At 44.3% G+C, this 13,736-nt stretch overlaps 1 protein-coding gene across 6 annotated transcripts in view; it reads left to right on the top strand.

Annotated features, from left to right (window-relative positions):
* The window catches only part of LPP (LIM domain containing preferred translocation partner in lipoma), a 1,982,563-nt gene that overhangs the window by 699,687 nt on the left and 1,269,140 nt on the right, over window positions 1-13,736 (top strand). The window lies entirely within an intron of this gene.

Raw genomic sequence — 13,736 nt, 5'->3', positions numbered from 1 at the left:
CCTAAAGCATGCTAGCATGGTCTTGGAACAGAAACCAGACAGGAAATCCTGGATACTGTTCTTGTACTGCTGTAGCGTCATGCTGTTTTGATTGCCTTTACCTGCAAATTTAGCAGAGCCCATAACCATGTAATAACAAAGGTATGTCCTAGTTATTTGCTGTGGGGTGAATGTGGCCGATTACCAAATCAATGTTGAATCAAGGCAACACTGAGAACATTTCTGACAAAGCCTCCAGCATTATTCTGTTCTCATTGGGCTACATGCATAGATCTATCACAGAACTCCTGTTCTATAATAGTGTGATTACATTGATTAAACAAGCTATCAGCAGTGCTTTGTATTTAGTCGCAAGGAGCGGTACAGAAAGCCGCATGGCTCTGTTAGTGAGATAGGCTTTAACTCGAACTTGCTTGTCAGCTGTCTGCAGTATATTACTTAAAGTAAAATGCTACCATCAAATGGTAAGCGGATATAGACTTTAATTCTTGAAAAGGACCGGTTCAGTCTTAAGACATTGCCAGGCTGGAAACGACCAGCCTCTTATTCCCATGGTTCTAACACTCACAACTAAGCAGATTTTTCAGGTTCCAAAGATTCGCCCTGCGCGATCATTGTCAAAAGAAAAGTTAATCGTCCTGTGTCTTGGGAAATGTAAAATAATACTTAGACAGAAAAAAGTGAAAACTGGTCCTTGCCCAGAAGCTGTTGACAATGGTTAAAGAACGTAGTGTACCCTTTTTATGCCTTGTTGACCATTATGTCAATCACCATTAATATGTCTTTCAAACAGCACCTCAAATCAGATTTCATTGGACTGGACATAACCAGTATTACTGTCCACTAATTAATTAATACTATCATCAACCCAGACAGGATTAGAAAGGAAGACCTACAGGTTGAGCACTCCTCAAAGCAGCATGCTTATTTACTCACTGTCTTACACCTAAAAAATTAAATGTTTCGTAAACGTGTCTCTTAGCATAGTGTTTGTCGAAGAATACAATGCATAGAAGTTTCATCAAAGCATCAGAAGGACTTTCAAATGATGGCCTTTTCAGTTACAGACTCCCCATTGCTTCATCACCCCTTAAATGATGGTGAACATGAGGGGTGCGGGTGACATGTCTACTCCTGTGGAAAAACTGCATTAAGGGGCTTATTTTAAATTCTTGATCAGACATTTTCTTATTCCTAAAACCTCCCTATATAAATATGGTCCTACAAGCAATTGTCCAAGGAAAACCTGACAGCAAGTCTATATTCTTTGATGATAATGTTCATTGAGTTTGTAATTCCTCACTGCTACATACCTGCACTGTTTGCCAATAATGTCTGTAATTTCCGTTTTTCATAATCTGCTTAGCAAGTATTGATTTGGTGACGATTCTTTCTTCCAAACCACTACATTTCCAAAAGTAATAGCTATTGTTTTTCACATCTGCTGCTATGAAATATTTGTTGCTAGAACCAAAGCTTTGGGAAATAATTTTAGGGAAGTGTTTTACTCCCTATTTTAATTGGGTGTTGGAGGAGGGGGGAACCAAAAGGAAGTTGTAGAGATAAAATGTGTTTAGTGCCAAGGAGACATATATTTTAATTTAGAAAAATTGGCATTTCAAATGGATTGTGTCATCCCACGTATTCCTTGTCTTGTGATGTTTCCAATATCTAGCTTAGCTGCTTCGGGGGAAAAAGAAAATTTCAGCAGAGTGCGATGCGTGTCGGTCTGTTAACTCTGTCCCTTGGAGGCCTCCGTCTCGATGTCACCGAAGGCTTATATAGCGATTGCAGCATCCGTTGCCTTCATTTCCGTTTTTCCGCTCTAACGTTTCGGATACGGTATGCTTCGTACCTTTGTGAAAAATCTTTGAGCGAAATCTTCAAAAATGGCTTTGTCATCAGCGTCTTCTACTCCGAAGTTGGGTTTAAATAGATGCTGTGACTGCAGGTCGCAGATGTCCGTCACGGACCCCGATAGAATATGCTTGTGATGTCTGGAATCCGCTCATGCTTTATCTGAGTGAGTGATACCCATACTACAGTGGAATTTGGAAAGGTGTCCGTCCAGCCCATAAAATTAAAAGAAAACAAGGCAGCGCGAGAATTCCGCGTACAGGCAGTGATGTAGTTTTGAATTATTTCATTTACTTTGCCAAGTCAACAACTTATTTTTGGGCATGCGACCTTTTGTAAAATTCAAAACGAGGTCCAACCTTTCTTATTTGCATAGACATTTGTCTGATAACAATAAGGTCACAAAGTGTCCAGAGGTGAAACATATAAGCATAGCAGCTATATGTACACCATTATATTGCATACAATTATCCTTTTCCATGCCCACTAAATAATTTTTGGGATGTGGATGAGTGTATAGACTTAAATTTCACTCATGTGGAAGCACGTGAGATGCCATTTAGAGAAACAACGGACACAAGTGTTTGTTTGATTTCATAGCCAAGTGCTGTTGAAGATTGAAACAACTGTTGAACAAGCAACATCTGCAACTTGACTGTAGATAAAGCCTCACACGTCCTTAAAGAAATTAGAAGGTCAGTGTTGTCAGTTGCATTTGCCAAAAGATATATAACACGTGGAAAGATTTTATAATGTTACCAATACGTTGTTCATTTTTGTTTTTGGATTGTTACATGTGAAGTGTCCCAGTTCCCAGGCCAGCTCTAAACACCCTGTGCCACAACAAAGTGTCCTGAAGACGGGTCCAGCGGACGTCGAAAAGCATATTGATTTGACTATAGACTGTGTCACATTATTGCGACTAGTACCTAGAAACACATGGTTTAGTGTCGACATAGTTCAGCACAGCTATACAATAATATGAGGACACATGAAATGGTTGAAATGTTTTCCTCGCGTCGTTACTAACCCCAATGTTAGGGGCATATTGATGTCAGGCAGACTTCATTTCACAATGCTTTTTATGTGATATTTTGTGATTTTTTTTAAACAATGTTTGTACTCTTTTGTGTATACATTAATTAAAATATGTAATTAATTCTCTATCACTCTGTCTAAATACATAGTTTCTTTTGGCACCCTTGCAATTAGACACACCTAGAATGTGTAGAGGTGGGAAGCTGTTGTGGACCCCCCCCTGTATAAACATATTACTTGTCCTCCTCCACTCAGTCCCCTAAAAAAGAGGACTACACAGCTCTATTTTTGTAGACCCCCTTGAGTACTGTCAAAAGCCATGCTCAGGTCGAAAGACCCAATAAGCATAAAACATGTGCGCCTTGGGGCCTGTCGGGCAAAACTCCTCGAGAGCCGTCTAAGGATCCCTCGAGTCAAGGAAAAGTCACTTCGAGGACTGAGTCGTCGTCGCCGCCATCGGCACCGAAAGACGTGTCATCAGCGCCAAAAGCCATCGACTTATCAGGCTTCCTGCTCCTCGATGCGACAGGCATCGAAGTTGTCGACGCAGGCATCGAAGCCGTCAACAGTATTGACAATTTCAGCACTTTTTTTGACAAATATCATGACACTATCGGGTATCATTGAAAAAACATATAACCCTTTAGCTAGGGCAGACTTTTCCAAGTCTCTTTCCTCAATTTATGTGGCTGCAGAGCCATCATCAGATGAATCGAGACCTTTTGGCTTCCAATATGGTACACGCCTGAGGCCCTAATATCTGAAGAATCCAGAATAAAAGACCTTCAAGAGTGCCAACATGATGCCAATGGTTTGGACATCTCACCAGAAGTAGAGTTTGGCAGATCCATCTGATCATGCAGAGGTTCCCTATTGGCAGTTGATGTCAAGGGTAGTCGAGTATAGGGTATGGACTATACCAAGCCCAGTTTTCGAACAAGATGACCTGACCGACATTCTGGACAGGGGACCTCAGGAAGACCCACATTTTCTATTTCCTGCAGCTTTACAAAAGCACGTAATTGCCAATTGGGAGGCACCTGAATTGAATCTGGCTCTCAACAAGAAACTGACTTGTAAATACAGGTTGTCAAGCAGTAGTCCCTATTATTTGTCAAAACACCCAACTTCGGAGAGTCTGGTGGTACAGGCTGCCCCCTCAACCACTAGACAAAATGCCTACCCTACTATCCCTCCTGATAGGGATGATGAGCATTACGACGCTCTAGTCCAAAATGTTTTTCCGGCTGGAAGTATGGCCCTGAAGTCAGCAATTGCCACATGCACGTTGACTAGGTTCACTCATGCCATTTGGGAGTGTATATCCATGGCGCCTGACCATATCCCTGAAGGGAAAGAACGAGACAGGTTTTTTAACCTAGTCAAGGATGGAAAGGACGCTATGTGTGAATCCTTCCAGACTGGTCTCGACTCTGCTGACAGTATCAGCAGAGCAATGGTGGCTAGTACAGTCATGCACAGGTTTGCCTGGTTAAGGAATTCAAGATTTGCTCTGGATGTACAATCCAGACTGCTTAATAACATGCCCTTTGACGGCACACATTTGTTCGGTAGTAAGGCTGATGAAAGTCTGGAGAAACTGCAAACTTCAAAGGCAGCAGCCAAATCCCTTGATGCTGCGGTTAGACAACCTCAAAATCGCCCCAAAGCTACGCCCTAGAGAGGTAGGTCATTTCGTCACAACTCCACATTTGGAAGAGGTGGAGGACAGTCAGTTCAAAGAGGCCAAAAAAGGTTCCCCTGTGGTTTCCGGGGAAGAGGTACTAAGACCACCTCAGCAGCTGCCCCAAAACCTCTCTGAGGACTTAGTTCACAAGGCTCCAGTGGGCGGCAGACTTTCACAGCATCTGAAAGAATGGCAGGCTATTACTTCAGATGCTTGGGCTTTGGAAACAGTTGCCCAGGGTTACTGCCTTCCCTTTCTAAAAAAAAAAAGCAAAAAAAAAAAGCCTCAGTCATCCACCGGGAATAGCTTGTTCAAAGTTCCAGATTTGCTCCTTATGCAGGAAATATTAACCCTGCTAGAGAAAGGTGCTTTAAAACCAGTACCTGTAGCGGAGAGGAACAAGGGTTGGTACTCCCCGTACTTTCTAATTCCCAAAATAAAGGACGGACGATTGAGACCCACCTTGGACTTAAGAGACTTGAACAAGTTCCTCAGGAAGGACAAGTTCAAGATGGTTACCTTTTCTCGGATCCTTCAGGCCCTCCAGCTTCAGGACTGCATGGTATCATTGGACCTTCAGGATGCTTACTTTCATGTGCCAATCCATCTCAAGCACAGAAGGTGCGTGAGTTTCACAGTTGGCGGTTCTCATTATCAGTTTTGAGTCCTGCCATTTGGGCTGACCTTCACCCTGTGGGTTTTCATCAAGTTAATGGCGGTGGTGGCAGCAAGTCTCAGGGGGGGGGAGATTCATGTCTACCCCTACCTGGACGATTGGTTGATCAGGGCCAGTTCCCCCGAACATCGCCGCTCCACCTGTCACTCCCTTCACAGACTGGTCTTTTCCCTCAACTTCAAGAAGTTTCGCATGATACCATCTCAAAGGCTCAAATGGATTGGAGCAGTCCTGGATGCATCCCTGGGAAAAGCCTTGCCACCAGAGGTGAGGGCTCAAGACATTCTGCAGATGGTCACCAAATTCCAGAGTGCCCAGCATCTTCCAGCCTTCGACTTTTTAAGTTTGCTCAGCCTCAGGAATCTTGCATTTTTCTGGTGCCAGAGGCTCGCTTGAGAATGAGATATCTCCAATGGGCTCTCAGGACTCGGTGGTCCCAATTCTCAGGAAGGATATCAGATCTCTTAAAGATTCTGAGCAGAGTCTCACAGGCGCTTCGATGGTGGGTCTGCCAGTAGAACTTTCTGAAAGGCGAACCATTTTGGTAACCATGGCCGGAGATAACAGTAGTGACAGACGCCTCACTCACAGGGTGGGGAGCCCGCGCCAACAATCTCACAATCAGCGGTCGTTGGTCTCCATCGGACTCCAAACTACGCATCAATCTTTTGGTGCCGAGTGCAATCAGACTAGCCCTGAAGGCCTTTCTGCCCTCTGTAAGGGGCAAGAATGTCCTAATAGTGACAGACAGCACAGTGGCCATGTACTACCTCAACTAAAGAGTTGCTGTAGGGTCACCTACCACTGTGCAGAGGTTCCATGTAATGATGTCCCTGCAAAAGTGTTGCTGTTTTTTGTGGAGACATTATTACATTGAACATGCGGGGGACATCCTGATTTTTTTTTTTTAAATTTACAAAAAAAAAATTGTACACGGAGAGCAGGGGATATCCCCGCAACCCGTCAACATACATAATGTTGCCTCGGGCTTTTCCCTGCAATATTTATGTATGGGGACATTATTACCCGAAACCTGTGCAGAGAGGCAATGCAGCTCTGGTACTGAGCAATCCGAGAAGGGATCTCCCTATCGGCAGTTCACCTAGCTGGAGTGGACAATACAGCTGCGGACGCTCTGAGCAGGCAGACCAGTCTCCCACGCGTGGGAACTAGCTCAGGAAGTCCTTCAAGAGATCTTCACCCTTTGGGGAAAGCCTCAAGTGGATTTGTTTGCGACCAGTGTCAACCGGAAGTGCGAACTGTTCTGTTCTAGAGAATTGCCCCCAAGAGGCGTTTTGGGAGACGCGGTTGTGGTCGACTGGGAATTTCCACTCCTGTACGCGTTTCCTCCAGTCCCCGTCATTCCTCAAGTCATCAGGAGGTTGAGAAAGTTCGGGAAATCCATGATCCTAATTGCTGCGGATTGGGCTAGGGGGACATGATACCCGGACCTTCTGGACATGTCCATCTGCGCTCCAATACGTCTTCCACAAAGAGAGGACCTTCTCTCGTGGGAGGAGGATCGGGTTCTCCACCCAGAGATCAAAACACTCAGCCTTCATGCATGGTTTCTGAGAGGCTGAGATACAAGGATTGGGACCTCCCGGATGACGTAATGGAGATTTTTCTTTCGGTCAGAAGGCCTGCAACAAAGTCTTTGTATTGCTGCCTTTGGAACAAATTCTGCAGCTGGTGTAGAGATAAGAATGTTGAGTTATTTACATGTAATACACCTATGGTGTTATCCTTTTTGTTAGACTTAACTAATCTGGGGCTCCAGATTGGTACTATTAAAGGATATCTTGCGGCGCTTTCTGTACTTAAGCACATTTCGGAGGAGGTATCTTGCTTCAAAAGTCCTCTAATAATACAATTCCTAAAAGGATTTACAAATGTTTTCCCTCCGATCCCTTTTCAAGTCCCGGTTTGGGATCTCAACTTGGTGTTGAAATGTATGTATGCGTGCTCCTTTCGAGCCTATACACTCCTGTCTTTTGAGGCTGCTAACCTTAAAAAAACATCTTCTTAGTAGCCATTACATCTGCTCGAAGGGTGAGTGAACTTCAGCCTTTATCCTGCAAGCCTCCATACATTGTTTGTGGTCCTTAAGGTGAAACTCAGATTTTTACCCAAAATTGTATCTGAATCAGAAAATAACATTACCATCATTTTACCCTCCTCCACACCCTGGGAAGGTAAAGTAGAGGCTACACAGGCTTGATCCTAAACGTGTACTAAGCTTCTATATCACCAGAATAGCAAAACTAAAACAAGAGGACTAACTGTTTGTTGGCTACTCAGGCCACAAGTTGGGTATGGCTCTCACTAAACTGACATCCAGATGGATAATACTGCCAATATCTGAATGCTACAGACTGGCGGGAAAAGATCCTCCAGAAGGCCTTTGGGCTCATTCCACCATGGGCATGGGGACTTCCTCTGCATTACAGAAGGGTGTACAAGTAAAAGAAATGTGTGCGGCTGCCACATGGTCGTCCGTACATACTTTCACCAAACATTAGTTAGGTTTCTACTTCAGGACGGGAAGGTTTATTTGGTAAGGCAGTGTTGCATTCTTTGTTCAGACCCATGAGATTTACTAAATTGTCATGAAAATTCTGACTCCCACCTCCAGAAATACTAGAAGCTGCTTTGGGAGTGTATCATAAGATAAGGAGTACGTGGGAGGACATAATCCATTTGAAGAACAAGTTACTTACCCTTGGTACCATTCTTTTGACTGAATGTTCCTCCCACATATTCCTTATGGACCATCCCAACCTACCCTGCAGTAGAATTTTCATTGCTATTGCAGTCTGCACTCTCTTAGGAGGAGTAACTGTCATGTATGGGATAGATCCTAGATTCGTAAAAATGGAACTGAAGCCAACGGATGCTGCACGTGCTATATATGCCTTCGATGACGTCACCTCGAGACAGAAGCCTCCGAGGGACATCGAGTCGACAGGCATCGACACGCAGCGGCGTCTGCTGAAATTTTTTTTGTTTTCCGAAGCAGCTAAACTGGATATTGGAAATATCATAAAATAAGGAATATGTGGGAGGAACAGCCAGTCGAAAGAACGTTACCAGGGGTAAGTAACTGGTTCTTCTTGTGTAATTCTAACTTTCTTTGTAGCTAGCAATTGTAAGAAGCTCTGCTTATTAGGCAGTCTTCACATCAGGCAGCTTTGTATCAGAGGTTATCTGAGCACATTGCAGCTTCAATACTCTTGTGGCTGTTTATTATGCGGTAACACTCTACTCTGGGATTTACTTTTCCCCCAAGCAGGGTGGCGCACAATAAAGCACTTTTGATTCAGGTTCACTTTGCTGAGATCTCCAACCTGTCTCGCTCCCAACCCCAACAAATACCCTGTGTCACTGATGGACTAGAAACCAGGCTGCTGTATTATAAGAATATTTTATTTATTTAAGATGGAACAAAATGGTAGCAGCCACCGTCGGTCACCAATGCTGTGGCAACACCAATATCGCAACAATAACTCTATTCAAACAACACGGATGGGAATTTTGAAACATGCAATAACACAACAGATTTCATTTCGATTTAACCAATGGAAATCATTCACAATCCAATACAGGGTCCACAGAAATGACTTAATTTGAAACAATACTTTTCTCCTAGCAACCCTCACCCTCCATGCCTCAATAAGACATGACCCCTTTGATTTAAAGGCACGGTGCAGGGAGCGAGAGCACAATTAAAAATAGTTTTGGCTACTGATGTCAAAAGGCGCTGTTTTGGAAGGGAACAAAAATCGTTTTGTGCATGTTACTAGAAATGTAATATTAGGGAAAGGAATACAATAGGGAAAAATCATGTCTCCACTTTTATTTAAAAAGCAAGGTTGGGAAAAAGGGACTCCAATGGAAATAGTTTTTCCACAATGTTCAAAGACCTTGGCCTTGTGGCCAGCGGTGCGGGCTGCACTCCTATGTCCACTGCAAAGTGGCTTATTTTCAGTGAGTCAAAAAACCATCTCACTAGTACTCACAATCTGATGCAAAATGCTTATATTATATATATACTGTTTATTCGAACAAAAAAACAAACAAATGTCATCAATTAATATTTCTTCTTAATGCAAATGCTTTCTGGGATAGGCCAATGCATTTCGGACTAGATCCTTCATCAGGGCCTGTATATAATCATAAGTCACACAAGTTAAAGTCACGAAAACACCAAAAAGAATTATCAAACAAGCAATATCAAGTCCATAGTCACGGTTGGCAAGTATGCACGAATGTGCAAAACATAGCAGTCAATAAATACCACATTTCCAGAGCATTAATCCCACGTATAAAAGAAACGTAAATATGCATCACCAATAAAAAGTGCCACCATTTCATGCCCATCAGTGCACAAACCAGATAAAATATTAAATATACGTACGGAAAATTGGAATGTTGAGAAATTAAGCGTATAACCATACCAATGGAGAAAAAAATAGTTTTTCCACACACATGAAAATAAAAGCCAGGACTTGGTAATATGAGGTCAGAGAAAAATGAAAACCAAAGCGACATTTTGTTTTGTAACACGCATACAGAGGAGATGGAATATTTTGTAATTCTGGTTTACAATGAATGGGGAATTGCGTTTTGCAATACACATACGACATATTTTGTGGATTACTTCTTTTTGGGATTATGTACCCTGCCCCCTTCTATGTGGAAGTCAAGGATTTCGGAAACTGTCAACCAAGTCTTTATGGGCTATACCAGCTATAACACACTGGGCATGAGCTTTTTTTCAAATTCTAACAACTCATCCCGTGATTTTCTATATGGGAATTCATTGATTTACTTTAATCAAATGTGCTAAGGGTCTACAGGGGGTCTCGCTCTCCCCATAATTTAATAGGAAGGATTAAGGCAGGCAGTCCCCAACACAATGCAATTTCAACAGAGGGGTGGTTTTCCATGGGGAAATAAATTGAATGAGATTAAATAATTTGTTTGAAGGGCCTATCCAGTTTCAACCCCCTTCCTTTGACACACTGATGGAAAGGGATAAAGGCTGGTGGCTCCCCACACAATTGATGGTTTTGGTATATCTACTTACATGGGAGCTCTATGCTCAGGAAACCAGCCAGATGTTTAGAACCCTCTTTTGGTAGGCAGCTCACACCAGGCCTCTCCCACAGCAAGGTCCATCAAGGCAGTCCTCTCTCAGAACGGGCTCTCAGGTTTGCAGGCAAGGTTTCCCTGATCACCTTGTTAGCTCTCCTTGCCTCTATGGTAGTGGTTCCTCGCTAGAGTCCAGCAGCAGGCTGTCTCCCGGAATAAAGTCCCCAAAAAGCCTTGTTCTGATGCAAGCTTGCCCTCTTATAGCCTGGATGACACTGCAACATGGTCACAATTCCCAGTGTCAAGATTGGCCTGCTTGCTCCATTCACTTCCCACCAAGATGCCCACTGATAAATCAGAAGTTGGGAGATATGTATGATGTAGGCTGAAAGAGAATAGATGCATCATTTCAAAATGATAGGGAGTTTCTTAATCTTTTGTTCTGAATAATCTCCATGGTGATATATATATATCTGGGTCCTATATTTTACAGTGAATCAGACCATACTAATTTTATTTCAGCACACCCTTCCTGAGTAGAGCTATCGTTGTTCATGGTGATGTGCTGTGCCAAAATAGCGAAAAATGCCATTTCCAATTTAAACCTTATTTTCACGATCTACCCCTTTGCCAACTTTCCCATTTCTCAGGTGTATGAAAATGTGGGAATCATAATTTTCCACATAACTTACATTATGTACATCAACACATTTTCATTTTTACAGAGTCCCCATGGGCTTTTTCTTCTGTTTAATTTGAACCCGTGGTGGACTCGATAGGACACACAATGCTCCTATTTAGGAAAAACTGTATTCAGTGTTTAATCAATGGCAATGCATTATGTGTGTCGGTACGTTTCATTTCTTCCAAGTTTTCATTTGTTACATGTGACCAGCCATCCGGTTTATCAGTTTTTATCTTAACATTGTCTTCTGCTTGGCTTCAAAGGGTCCTTGACTGGGGCTTAATGTACATTTTATGGGAAGCTTGACCTTAAGGTCACTTCTGCAGGACATGTTATCAGTAACTCAAATAAATCCAATCTTCTTTGTATATCTTAGCCTTTAAACTAACAACCAGCCATTCTGGTTGTCCAGATTTTCAAAGCGTTTTTGTTCAGAGCTAAATGCACTTTATATAGGGCACCTGACCTTAAAGGTTGTTTCTGTTCGTTGTGTTATCAACAATTCACCACAAATTTGATTTCGTTCTTTGTCTATTTAAGCATATGTTTGAAACCAGTCCTGCATTCCTAGCATTCATCAAACCAAAGGGCTGCGAGGTCAGGATACAGACACCATATTCAGTTCACAGTTCAGTGGGGGATTTCAGCTCAGAGAACAAGTTGCAGTTTACCATTCTGCAAGGCTAGCATATTACATTTAACCACTGTGTACATGCAACTTTCAATGCCGCACCAGGGCCTTTTGTTCATACATACAAAATGTTCCTTATACAATATTAGAACAGAGGTCAATGAAACAATCTCCTGCATACAAAATAGGCCACAGTTGCATAAGGAAGCAGTATTCAAATCTACACCAATCGAGGGGCGACTCTCCGCATCGGCGTAAGTCCAGGGGGTCTCGGTCCCGGAGTGGTTCCCGCCGTTTCTCTGCCTCTTCTAGGCACTTGCGGAAGCACCATCACCGGCCGCTTTCCTCGTCCGAAGACTCCGCCAGATGGCTGGTAGCTTGTCCCAACAAGCATTCATCTCCAGCTGAATGGGACGCATTTCGTAAGGAGATGACGATTTTTGAATCGCAGGGCTCCGTTAAGTCCGCGCCTTCGAGAGAAGCCGGCAAGGAACGTGCAAGGGCCACCCACCGCTCGCACGCCATGTCTGTTGGGACTCTCTTGAGGCTCCGCCTCTGAGGAAGTCATCAACGCCATCGGTGCCGAGGCCTCGAAGCCGTTGTCGAAGTCATTGGCGCCTTGCTCGACGCCGATTCCGTCGACGCCTTTTGTGGAGGCTTTGCCGGAGGTACCACGGAGGACAGTGGAAACTACGAGGAAGGCCCTGAGTAAATCAGTGAGGCCTGTGTTTGAGCCTTTTTCTGTGCCCTCCTCCAGGGATTTATTCCAGCCTTTGGATTATATCTCAGAGGTGGATGAAGGGTCAGATGTGGAGGTGTTTGTTCCTCCTGACCTGTTATTGGGTCATAGCCAGATGGAAGACCTGCATCAATCCTTGCATGACGCCAGTGGTCTGGACACCTCTCCGGAGGTTGAGTTTGGCAGGCCTGAGCCTGGTACACACACTGAGTCGTCGTACAGGCGTCTCATGTCGAGGATGATGGAGTACTTGGGGTGGTCTGCTCCACCTGTGGATTTTCTAGAGGATGACCTGATAGATATTTTAGACCAAGGTCCACCCACTGACCCGGTGCTGCCATTTCATATGACCTTACAAAGAAGGTTGGGCAAAGAAAGTGTTTTCATCTGGGGGTATGGCTTTAACGGCAGCCAACTCAGTTTGTGGCCTGGCAAGATTCACCCACACTCTGTGGAATTGTGTATCTTTGGCGGATGAACATATTCCCGAAGGGGAGGAACGGGATGGTTTTCTTGCCCTCGTTTAGGATGGCAAGGATGCTATGTCTGAATCCGTTCAGTCGGGTCTGGACGTGGCAGACTGTCAGCCCGTCCATGGCGACGAGCACTGTGATGCGCAGGTTTGCGTGGTTGCGGAAGTCTGGGTTTGCTCCTGATGTACAGTCCCGGCTTCTCATTGTGACCATCTTTTTGGCAGCAAGGCTGACGAGAGCCTTGAGAGGTTGCAGACCTCCAAAGCTGCAGCGAAGTCGTTGACCACTGCAGTATGTCAACCTCTGCCTTTTCGTCCTAGGGGACAGCAATGGAGGGGAGGTTCCTTTCAATACTACTCTTCCTTTGGTAGATCGAGGGGAGCTGCCAGTCACAGGGGCCAACGTAGGAGTACCAGTGGTGGGAAGCAAGGCACTCGTGGTGCCAAGGCCGCTCGGGCCATTGCCTCTTTGCCCTCAGGCACTGCCGCAGCTGCAGCCGCTTCCACTCAGTCATGAGGCTATGTCCCATGGTTCACCGGTTGGGGGAAGGCTGGCGCAGCATCTTGTAGAATGGCGTGCCATTACTTCGGATGTGTGGGTTGTGGAGATCATAGCCCACGGCTACTGTCTTCCTTTCTGGCAGAGACCTCGCGACAATCCACCAGGGAAGCTCTCTTTGAAGAGTCCGGATCCGCTCCTTGTGCAGGAAATTCAATCCCTGCTGGAGAAAGGCGCCATAGAACTGGTGCCTGTAGCGGAGAGTAACAAGGGATGGTATTCCCCTTATTTTTTGATTTCGAAGAAAGACAGGGGATTGAGACCCATCACGGACTTGCGCTGTTTGAACAAGCTCCTC

This window comes from Ambystoma mexicanum, chromosome 10 (assembly GCF_040938575.1).
Source record: "Ambystoma mexicanum isolate Mex_15411 chromosome 10, UKY_AmexF1_1, whole genome shotgun sequence".
NCBI classification, from domain to species: Eukaryota; Metazoa; Chordata; class Amphibia; order Caudata; family Ambystomatidae; genus Ambystoma; species Ambystoma mexicanum.
Note: the sequence above shows the minus strand (reverse complement) of the source record. Positions and strands in the feature narration are given on the sequence as shown.